The 12,220-nt window shown below is 39.6% G+C and overlaps 1 protein-coding gene across 1 annotated transcript in view; it reads right to left on the bottom strand.

Moving 5' to 3' along the window:
• The window catches only part of ANOS1 (anosmin 1), a 187,824-nt gene that overhangs the window by 85,152 nt on the left and 90,452 nt on the right, over window positions 1–12,220 (bottom strand). The gene's annotated exons all lie outside the window — the stretch shown is intronic.

Raw genomic sequence — 12,220 nt, 5'->3', positions numbered from 1 at the left:
AGATGGCTTAAAAATAAAATCTTAAAAAAAAAAATGTTTTCTAAAGGTTGTTGTCATAGGTGAATTTTGTTTTTTTCAGAAACGTTAACATGAACTTGCTTTACAATTGGCAACATAGGACTATTGTCTATATACTGTCCTGCAGGTGATCGGGTGAAGCTGCACTGTATTAAATATCTATACATAACACATAATTGTTAACTAATGTCTTTAGCCCAATGGATCTAACAGCATTAACATGCATCCACTTTAATCACTCTATTAAAATATACTGAATACACTTTAACATAAATATTTACCAAATAAATATCAGAACATATTGAATCAACCTAAATATATTGAATCAACTGACATGAGAGTTTCAGAATAAAGTCTGAATATATGTTTAAAATGTATTACCATATATATTAACAAATCAAAGATAATAACTAGGCTCCATTATCCAATGACAATCATAATAATAATGTTAATAGAAAGAATAATGTATAGTACATAAACTATATATACATGTATTACATATATTTACATATGTAATAATAAAGAGCAATGTTGAATAAAGTATATATACATGTATAATAGCTTATAACTATATACAACATACAGTAACAAATAAGAGATCACAGCCAGTCTTCACGGTTGACATTAAAGCGTTACATTAATATGAATAGAGACCTGATTCTCAATTTTATGTCTTAATGCAAGTTTTAATTAGCAAAAATGAAGAGTCTCATATAGTTAAATGTCAGTTCTCTAAACATTGGCTTACCCCGGCTCCATCAGGTCATATATTATTTTATCTATATGATTTTTATTTCATTATTGATAAATTTTCCAATTAGGATCAAAGTTCTCAGTTCAATTCCAGATAAGTATACTCTAGAATTATGGAGATATATATATATATATCTCCATATATCCATGGACATATATATCCATATTCAGGATACACACACACACACACACACACACACACACACACGCACCCATATATACCGATACTGTTTTCCACTCCACTTGGTAGTCACCTCCCCCTCTGTTTTAAAATAACACAGTTTAAACTCTAAGACTCTCTACTGTCCATGTGTCAACTGCCCATCTGTCATAGCAACGCTGCTCACAGTGTGATCAATGACTGATAATATGAACACCTTGCAGTTTATCAGAAATGCACCTAGAGTCAGAATCTCTGGGAACGGGGCCCAGGAATCTCTGTTAGCAAATTCTCCAAGAAATCCTGATGCTTACTAAACTTGGAAAAGACCTGCCTTATTGTGGTAAACATTTCCCAACATACACGTGCATCAAATCACGACATCGTACAACTTAAAGTTATACAAGGTTGTGAATCACATCTCCATAAAGCTGGGGCAGCAGAAAGAACTGCTATAGAATTTGATGGGGGGAAAAAGGGTCCATAGGGCCGCCTGGGTGGCTCTGTCGGTTCAGTGACTGTTGATTTTGGGTCAGGTCATGATCACAGGGTTGTGAGATCAAGTCCCACATCAGGCTCCACACTGAACATGGAGCCTGCTTAAGATTCTCTTTCTCCCAGGGTACCTGGGTGGCTCAGATGGTTAAGCATCTGCCCTCAGCTCAGGTCATGATCCCAGTGTCCTGGGATCGAGCCCCATATCGGGCTCCTGGCTCAGCGGGGAATCTGCTTCTCCCCCTCTCTCTGCTTCTCCCCCTGCTCATGCTCTCTCTATCTCTGTGTCTCAGATGAATAAATAAAATCTTTAAAAAAAAAAAAAACTCTCTCGCTCCCTCTCCAAAAAAAGAACAGTCCATATTGTCCCTTTGTTTTAGTTTTCATTAAAAACCCATCTATTTCTTGTAAGAATATTTTAGATTGTATATTCTTTAATGCTGCATGTGAACAATTCATTTTTTAGTTATTTTAGTTTTACAAACTGAGCTCTTCCACGATACTCTTCCAAGACCTACACAAGCTTGTCCCGAGTTTCCTGGTGTCCACCTCTCCCAAGCATGTTAAAACCGATGCACAGTTTTTTGCCAATATAACAATTGTAAAAGAACACCATTTTTCTAACAGCAATGAAGTCACTTAAAAACTTGTCTCCCGAGGCGCCTGGGTGGCTCAGTCAGTTAAGCATGTACCTTCAGCTCAGGTCATGATCTTCGGGTCCTGGGATCAAGTTCTGCATCAGGCTCCTGAGCAGGGAGTCTGCTTTTCCCTCTCCCTCTGCCCCTCCTCCCTGCTTGTGCACAGGTACACAATCTCAAATAAATAAATAAAATCTTAAAAAAAAAAAACTTGTCTCCCTTACATATTTTATGAGTTCTTTCAAGAGTTAGTTTTGTTTCTTAAAGGTATGTCTGATTCCTTATCCTCAGACCTCTCTATTTGTTTTAAGACACTGGCTCCTAGCCAAAAAAGTTTAATGGTCACTTAATAAGTATATCTAGACCTAATTCCTTCTCAAGACCATCTGAAGTGAATAAACGGCATTCCTCAGAATACCTTGAGATTTTTGTTTGGTTGGAGACACGTCCTTTGATGCGGGAGAACCCCTCCATAAGATCTGGGGATTTTGCACGGACACGAGTTCAGCGACTCACAAATTAAGTCTTTATCATTTTATTCAGAAAACATCCAACAAACATCCATTCCATAGGAAACTGCTCAATGCAATGTAGCTAACAATGTCTCAACATAATTATGTCAATCTTGCTTCGGATTATTGCTGAGAACGTAAATTGTGAACACAGGTCAGCTACACATGTGCTCAGTTGCATTGTCACAACTACAGACATCAGTGCATTAAAAAGTTTCAATCCTTGGAGGACTCCACAATTCCACCTAATCCTACTCCTGACAGACTCTGGAACAAATACCTTATATAAAACAAGTACCATTTACAAAGAGAGGCATACTTTTGAAATGCTAATGGAAGCAATACATAACATACTTGTCTTCTTGTTAATCCGGCATTGCTATCTGCCAAGTCCAGCATCAGTATATGCAATTCATTTAAAGTTGTATTTCAATTGCATGCTTGCTTCATTTCCAATAACCAGTAATCATCAGTGTCTAAAGATACATCACAAAATGTTATTAATGACAGCCAACATTTTCTTTTAATAATCCTCTGTGAAAACTATCTGGCAAGAAAAGCCTGGATATGGAAATCTGAGTAAATCTCTGCAGGATCCATCTGCCAAAGCTCTATTTCTTTATAGTGCTCTTAGCCAGGTAAGATGATGGCAATAAAAGCCAGAGTGGGGTAAAAAAAGCGCAACCATTTCTCTCATACTTCAAACAAGAGGAAAAAGCATCCTGTTTCTGGGGGGAGTGGGGGGAGGAAAGAGGGCAGACTCAAATCTCATTTCCATGAGAAAAATAATACTACAAGCAGACAATTGCTTTGGAACATACTACATATCACAACAATAAGTGCCCTAGTCAAATTCAAAAAAAAAAACAAACAAAAAACAAAAAAACCCCAGTAACTGAATTTACTATTTTAGCAAGCGTTTTAAGCTTTCACACTTTAGGATGATCAACAATTTGAAATTATTTCTTCCCACGTTACTGTCTCAAGCCAAACGAAGCAAAACTTAAAATTTCAGGGAAAATTTTAAAAAACCAGCTGACAGAACTAATCACGTAGATCATCATTTGGAATGTAGACACCAATTATTTTTCACTTAATCTAGAAAGATACATTTGCAATATCACTTCCTTAGCTTATAATTCTGTATTATATTTATACTTAAAAATACACAGTAATATAAAACATGTACATATAATATTCTATTAAAATGTAAGACACACGAGCACTGAAACTGTTACATTTACTACGATATTCTTAACATGTAGTAGCAGCTCAATAAACATCTGTTAAATAAATTTATTGATAAGTTTCAATGTTTTTATAGGCAGTTCCTGGAGTTGGCACATTCGTATTTGAGCGTGGAAGTATTTCTCCAGGGACCAAGCAGATACTGAGTTAAGAGCGAAGGAGGGTAAGTTATGAATGATGGGAGTGGCAGGAAGAACAGAAAGCTGGAGAGGTCAGCCAGTGACCAGGAGACAACTGCTCCTCACTGCCTTCTGGTTCTTGTCCAGGACCGCCTGGCACTCCAAACTTTGCAGAGAAGCCAACGACACTGACTTTATGTAAACCTTTCCAACTTCTACATATACTGCGCAATGCTGTGTAGGTAATTTTATTGGTATTTATTTAGGGCAGAAGATATTAGATACATTATTTTAATTGCTCTAAGTAAGTGGTTTTGAAATGGGAGTGAGTTTGCCCTCTCGGGGAACACTGGGTGATGTCTGGAGATGGTTTTGTTTGTAGCAACTGAGGAGAGATGTACTGGCTTCTAGCAGGCAGAGGCCAGGGACGCGGCTTAAACATCATACAGTGCACAGGCTAGCCCCCAACGTGATAAAAAAATTATCTGGCTCCAAATGTTCATAGTGCTGAGGTTGAAAAATTTCTTTAAAAAAAAAAAAGCAACATAAATGCAGTGGATTAGTCATAATAACAGAGTTGATCCTGAGAAAGAACTTGCCTGGGAGAGAGGAGTAAAGGCTAAGTCAAAACTGTCACCTCTAATTATGCCACAATTCTCCATGTTTTGGTCACATTCATCCTTCTAAGACATGGTTTTGATAATGTGAGTTCTGTGATAAAATCAGACAGTAATTACCAAATTAAGCCCAAAGTATATGGTTCACATTCAAAACATCTGGTCAACCAGCAAATCCTTCATAAACAGCTTCTTCAACCCCTCATGAATTACTTTCTATGAAGCTGGTCTCTTTTCTCTTCCCCAAATACAAGGTCCCTCGACTTCCACTGGGTTACTGAATTTCTTCCTTAAAGAAAGCCCATTCTGTCCTTCACTCCAGTCAACAACTGCTTCAAACCACCTGTTTTGACCACTGCTATCCACACGGCATGCGCTGATTCCTTCTCCGCAAAGCATGCAGCTTTTCCCCAAGAATGCTCACGTTATATTTTTGAGTTATTCGCAGAGGCTATGTTGTACTGAAGTTACACTATCTCCAGGTGACTATAAACTCATCTTTGGGAGCGCCTGTGTCTGCTAACCGTTCATAATCCTTCACAAGTCATGTGGGGGTGAGCGTGCGAACGACAGGACAGATTCTCAGGAACATCCCATGGGCTGTGGCAACGCAGCTGGTGCAGAGTGGAGGCACAGAAAGCCTGCCTGGGTTTGAGCCCCATCTCTGCCATGTGTCTAAGCTACAACTGTTAAAAAAAAAATTGCATAACTATTTAGCCTCCATTTGCTAATTCAAATATGAGAATACAATCATTCATATTAACTTGTGGAAAGTTTTACTGAACGCCAAAGACTGCCAGAACCTTTATGGATATATAAAGCACCCTGAAAATTATTCGTTCAACGGGGTCCCATAATAACAGATCTACGGAGGTATGTAACGTTAAGTACTATTATTCTTACATTTTAGACAGAGGAAACTGCCGTGCAGAGAGGTTAACTAAACAAAGCAAGTGACTATAGTCGAGACTTCAGGAACTGGAAGTTGTACCCATGCTCTGGCACACTCAAAGGAATGTTCTTTCCGTTACAGAATGCTGCCCTGTTTATGCCACGTGCTGCAAAGGCTTAATGAGGTGATATATGTGAAAGGGATTTGGAAACTGAAAAGTACCTTGCAAATCTTTAAGATTCTTAAATTATGATGATCTCGGAAAGGATTCAACTCCAAAATGCCCTAGGTAGGTGTTACAAATTCCAAGGTACTTATGAAATCACAACCAGTAAGACTGAGTATTTCAGATCACAGACAAAGGGATCCAACTCTTAGGAGCCAAAGTACTGACAAAGAGGGAAAGTATTGATATCACTTTGGTGAACTACCATCTGGACAGATGAGCACAAAAGTCCATACCTTACATTTAACCAAACACTTCCATAAAAGGAAATTATATTACCTTATATTGCATTACCAGCAAAGGAAATTCTATTACCTAAATAGCAATTACAATAAATTCTGAGGCATAAAAGGTTCCTATAAAATTCAAATTTTCACACATGTCCAATAATCAAGGAAACAGAACCCATAATTACATTTTATTAAATAAACAGAACCCGTTAAAACAAAGCCACCAGCATTCTGTACATCCCTACCTGTTCAAATTAACATCTGCTAAATCGACAAACTAGGATTAGTATTTCCTACGTGCGATGTATTCATCTAGTCTCCAAGATGGGGAGAAACTGGCAGTATTTCTACCCTAAAGCAGTATCTAACCTCCATGGGAGATGGCCTGCGATTAAGTCTAAAGTGATGAAGCATAAAATAACCAAGAGAAGAATAAGGTGCCATAAGACACTGCAGAAGGGATAGGTACTTCCATCTGGGATAACTAGAGAGGAATGTAGAGAATTGAGGACTCCTGGATTAATTTAGGAGGAGGAATGGGGCCTGGATGATATACGTGGGGGAGGGGGACATGAGGCAGGACAGCTAAAAGAGAAAACGCAGTAAACTACAAGGCCGGAAACACAGCCCTTGGAATTCATTGAGGAGCCACTCACTGTCCTAGAACAGAGAGGTGCTTGCCTCACTTTGTGTTTAAGATGACTTGAGTGTTGCTGCAATAGAATGATTTAAAAATAGATATATATTTGGTCATTCCGATGATCGAAATATATTTCTCAAATATATTTAATCTTTGTTCACCGCTCCTGAAAATGCTTCAGAGCCATAAACGTGAAATGGGTGTCTTGTTATTAAGGAAGGTGACTTCAGGCCCACCCCTACCCCCACCAAAGGGCAGGGGCTGATTGACAGGAGGACCAATCAAGTGATCAGAGGGTTGGAACTTTCAGTCCCACCCCCTGACTTCTGGGGAGGAGAGAGGGGCTGGAGATTGAATCAGCTAATACTTAGTCAATCATGGCTAGGTAATAAAGTCTTCATAAAAACACAATAGGACCAGAACACCTGGCTGGCTCAGTTGGAAGTACCTGCGGTTCTTGATCTCGGGGTCGTTGAGCCCAAGCCCCATGTTGGGTGTAGAGATTACTTTATTAATATGTATACACTATATGTACACACACACACTTATATAGATTACTTTATAATATATATATACACACACATTACTTTATATATATCTATATATAATATAGATATTTATATTTATTTCATATATATAATATATATTACTTTATATATCTCTCATATATATACTTTATATATATATTACTTTATATGCATAGTATATATACACTACATATATGTAAAGTGTGTATATATAAATATATATATATACGCATATATATATATATATATATATATGCGTGTGTGTGTGTGTGTGTGCGCGCGCGCGCGCGTATGCTTTGAAGAAAAACCCACAGGGGACTGTTCTTTTTATCCTTTGCAGACATTTTTCATGCTTGGGCAACCAGAACACTTCCATGTGCCACAGAGCTGGGTCCCAAGCACCACATGGACAGAAGCTCCTTTGTTGGGGAGCCCACCCTACGTATCTCTTCACCTGCCTGTTGATTTGTATGCTGTATCATGTCTTTTAATAAACGGGTTAATGTGTTCCCCTGAGTTCTGTGAGCTGCTCTAGGAAATTAATCGAATCCTAGGAGGGAGCCGTGGGAACTTCCCATCTATCTCTGGCCTGGATTTGACTCTGGCCTATGAAGCTGGGGGCGAGGTGGACAGTCTTACAGGTTCTGTGGTATCTGATGCTATCTCCCTGTAGATAGTGTCAGAATTGAGTTGAATTCTCAAACACGCCGCTGGAGTCTGGGAATTGCTTGGTGGTGTGGAAGGGGGGAACCGCCACATTGGAAGTGGCTCCAGGAGCCCTAAGAGAATTGGAATAGGAGTTGGATTACTCCTATTAATTACTCCTACTACTCCTCACCTAGAGGTGAGGTTGTAGCAAATGAAACCAGAGCAGAAGTTTTTGCAACGTCTTCCAAAGCTTCTGTCTGCCATTTATGGTGTCGATATGCCATCGAGATGGCAGAGGGCACTGGATGAAAGGAAAAGGAACATGAGCCTAGGAAAGGCAACGTGGGGCTGCAAGCTCATGGACACAGTTACTGGTCTGCTGTAAAAGACAGGAATGAGGGAGAAATGAGAAAAGGAAAACACACCAAAATGTCTAACCTCGATCTGAAAGGAACCCATGGCGTCCCTAAGGTGGAGTGTGGGGGAGAAACAAACATAGGGAAACCTGTGCAACTGAGACTCTAACATGGTGAGTTCAAGGCATCCAGTGGACACACATATGCAGGGATGCCCAACAAGCCACTGGAACTGTGGACATGGAGTTCTGGAGAAAGGCTGAAGAAATGATGAGCATTTATAAACTTCTCTGCTCTTTCTTTCTATGTCATTCATTCATTCATTCGTTCCTTTCATAAATATTTGCAGAATTCAATTACCGCAGTGTCATGCTAAGTAAACGGGTCTGCTAAATCTATGAACTACACAAAAACACTGCCTCCAAGTTCTATACCATCTAGAAAGGTTAAAAAAAATAAGTCATGTTTCTTTATAAGCAAAAGCCCCGGCTACATGTGAAAAAGGAAACAGAAAATAGGAAGATTAGAGTGTCAAAAACTGGGGGGGAGCTGGGCTATTCAAGAGCTAGAATGGCAACGCTGAGGAGATCTCCCATCGCTCAGCAAAAAATGTTTTTGTTTCCCCTTTTTGTGTTTGTGCCCAGGACACTGGAACGCAGGGAGACACAAACGTGGAACATGGTGGTGAAGACAAGGAAGGGATCAGGTGGATGGGGTCTGACCAAAGATGGAGGAGAACAGGAAATAATCGGTCGATCTGAGGTCCCAGAGAATGTTGCAGGGGCTACAACATGGAAACACAGAATCTTAGAGAGGCAAGGAATCTCTGATGGCATCTATCCCAACCCTACACCCTCCAGACTCGGGAACTAAAACATCTCCATAGAGGCAACGGCTGGTTAGCAGGATTTCGGACCACAGCTCCGTCTATAATTGGACACAGGCCATTGAATTTCACTGTTCAACTTAGAGGATGTAAGAATTTGGATGTGGAGATACAAGACAATGACCAGGAGAAGCACGGCTCTTCTAGTCAGAGTTTTCCCATTCGGTGAGAAGGTGATCAGATGCACGTTCCTTTCTACGTGTAGTTCTGGTGGTTGAGCTTGAGAGGTCTTCGGTCGATGGATAAGACTGACGAGGGCACAGAAGTGGATGATTCCTGCCAGGTCTGAGGACGAGGGACAGACCCTGGATCCTTGGAGTCGGATCAACCTGGAGGACAATTCCTCATCTACCACCTGCTAAATGGTTTCTCCCCACTCTAACTGTATTTTAACCTCTCTGAACCATAGGCTTCTGCCACATAAAAGAATGGAATAATATTTGCCAAAGAAGATCATTTTGAAATAAATTTTATAAAGACAACCTTTTAAAATACCTATAACAAAAGTACCTACACAAAAGTAGGTGCTCAATGAATCTGGTTCCCTTCCATTTCTAAAGGACCAATAAAAAGAATTTATTTTAGTTCTTTCCTATTTCCCTGATACGTACCCTTTTTCTTTTAACCAAAGAAGACAAAATTTCTTTCCATTCCAGTCTCTCAAACATGTTCCAATAATTGTTTTAGAAGTACCATTTTTTTTTTTTTTTGCCAAAATTCCAACAGCTATGTTTGGTTGGGGTGGCGTTATTCTCGTGTGTGTCCAGAAGGTGGGATCAGAAGGGAAAATTGGAGACGAGGGCACTGTGCATTTTGTAGGACATACGGTATATGCTTTCACAAAAAACAATTTCTGTTGAATAATAAGAAAGCAAATAATGGTTTAATTTTTTTGTCTTCACTGTCGCCTGGGTATATAAGGAATAAGCTTTGGGTTTCACCAAAAAAAAAAAAAAAAATCCATCTTCTCATTTCATACAGGTATATATTCATAGCATATAATAATGCTATCAACAAAAGTTTCCAAAGACCATTTCTGTTTTCTAAATTAATGGCAGCAATTTCTCTGGGAAACTATAGATCTGGTTTTTAGATGGAAGTGGATTTTTTTTTCAATACATTTCCTAAAATATGTGCACCCTACTGCCTCTAGAAGTATTCATGGACTCCCTCCAGCTCTAAATTGGTATAGAAATTGTTACAATCCTGTGTGTCGAAAAGTGCGCTGTGTCTTGCCAAAATAATGAAATCTTTTGGCAGACATCCTATGGAAGTACAGTTGAACAATCATCAGAGCCTAAACCACAGAGGATTAGCATGCCAACCCAGCACAACAACGTTATGCCTTAGACATTTCATAGCGCAAATCAACTTTCTCTGAACCGATCAAAGGATAATTCCTTTCCCACCATGATGTTTATCTACAAATCCGGGCCTCCTTTTCTCACGGCTATTTCTCACAATAAAGGAAACTCTGACTTCAGGAGCTCTTTGAATTTCAGCGAAGGTGTTTAGAAATAAAGAGAAAACAACTGAAGTGGAAAAACGAGATTAATCAAGGTAGTTATTACCGGAAAACCACTCTCTTGTTGTAGTTCTTCCTCACCTAAACTATGTCCTTGTGCATATCATGAAGTCTCCTGAGACAGGTCATGGAATTCGGTTTCACTGAAGACCACACATGCTTTCTTAGCATCCAGATTTTCTGCCCAGTCTTCTGCTATGGAATTTTAGCATACCACTGCAGTTTCAAATAATATCCTCACAGTTATTTCTCAAATTAAAAAGATATTAATTACAAAGGGAAAGTCACAACTTTACAGTGGAGAAACCGTACAAAGAATGAGATGTGATAAAGTCGCCTCTCCAGAAATGGGAGAAGCACAGCATCCCCAAGGCAGGAGTCCTGCCCAAAAGGCAGAACCTGAACTGAACCCCAAGGAAATAGCAAACAAATCCAGAATGAGTCTCCTTCTATGAAGCAACAAGCCTCTAGTCTTAAAAAATACCAATGTTGTAAAAGACCAAGAACGAATGACGAATGCTTCCAAACTCAAGGGGACTAAAGATATGCAGCAATCAAATGCAGAGCATGATGGTGGGCCGGACCCCGAATCAGGAGGAAACAAGGCTATGGAGGGCATTACTGGCACGATGGGGAACATTTAAATGTAGACTACATATGGAATAAAAGTGTTACATCAGTGCTAATTTCCCTGAATTTGGTAATTCCACAGTAGTCATGTAAGAGACACATGCTAAAACCTTTAGGGGTAAAAGAATCATGATGCCCGCAACTCATTCCTAAACGGTTGGAAACAAAATAACAACTGTTAACGGCATGCATACACCCATTCTTCTTCTACGTATACGTAGAGAGAATGTGATAAAGCAAATATGGCATGCACAAAAAAGTTAACAATCTGTAAATCTAGACTGGGGTCGGCAACTAGAAACCAGAGACCAAATCTGGCCCACCATCTGTTTTGGTAAAGAAAATTTATAGGAACACAGCCACGCCCATTTAGGCCGCCACTTCCATGCTACAATAGTTGAGCTGGCTAGTTGTGACAGACCTTAGGTCCAAGAAACCAAAAAATATTTACTCGTCTTTCATAGAAAGTTTGCTGTACCCTGATTAAGATAAATGGTAGATGGAAGTCCTCTGTACTCATAATTTTTTTGAATTTTTAATCATCAAGGTAAACATTAAAAATACATAAAGCAGTGGCACCTGGGCGGCTCAGTTGGTTGAGCATCTGATTCTTGGTTTCGGCTCAGGTAGTGATCTCGTGCGTCATGGGATTGAGCCCAGCAGTGGGGAGTCTTCTTCAAGATTCTCTCCCTCTGCCCCTCCCCCTGCTCACTCTCTCTCTCTCTCTCTGAAATAAATAAATCTTAAAGAAAAACATTTAAAAAATACATAAAGTCATCTTAAAATTACTTGAAATCTCAAAATCACCAATGTTCTTCCCCTGGCATCATTAAAAAGCTATTATGGACATAGATCTATGAGCAAAAGAGGATGGAAAATCATAAAGTGGCCCTCGGTGGGCTTATTTAAATAAGGAAGAGTGGAAATTTACAGACAAATGCTTCAGGTCCGAAACCTGTAGTGACTGCATGGCACGTCTTCCCACAGAATCTTGTGGGCTTTGTCAAGTTAGACCCAATAGGTACTATCAACAGGTGGCTTCACCACAGCCTCAGAAACCCTACAGTAAGGGGGACACAGGGATGGCGGACTCACCCTGG

Source organism: Eumetopias jubatus, unplaced genomic scaffold (assembly GCF_037043125.1).
Source record: "Eumetopias jubatus isolate StellerSeaLion01/CBP00866 unplaced genomic scaffold, mEumJub1_p1.0 scaffold_11, whole genome shotgun sequence".
Lineage (NCBI taxonomy): Eukaryota > Metazoa > Chordata > Mammalia > Carnivora > Otariidae > Eumetopias > Eumetopias jubatus.
Note: the sequence above shows the minus strand (reverse complement) of the source record. Positions and strands in the feature narration are given on the sequence as shown.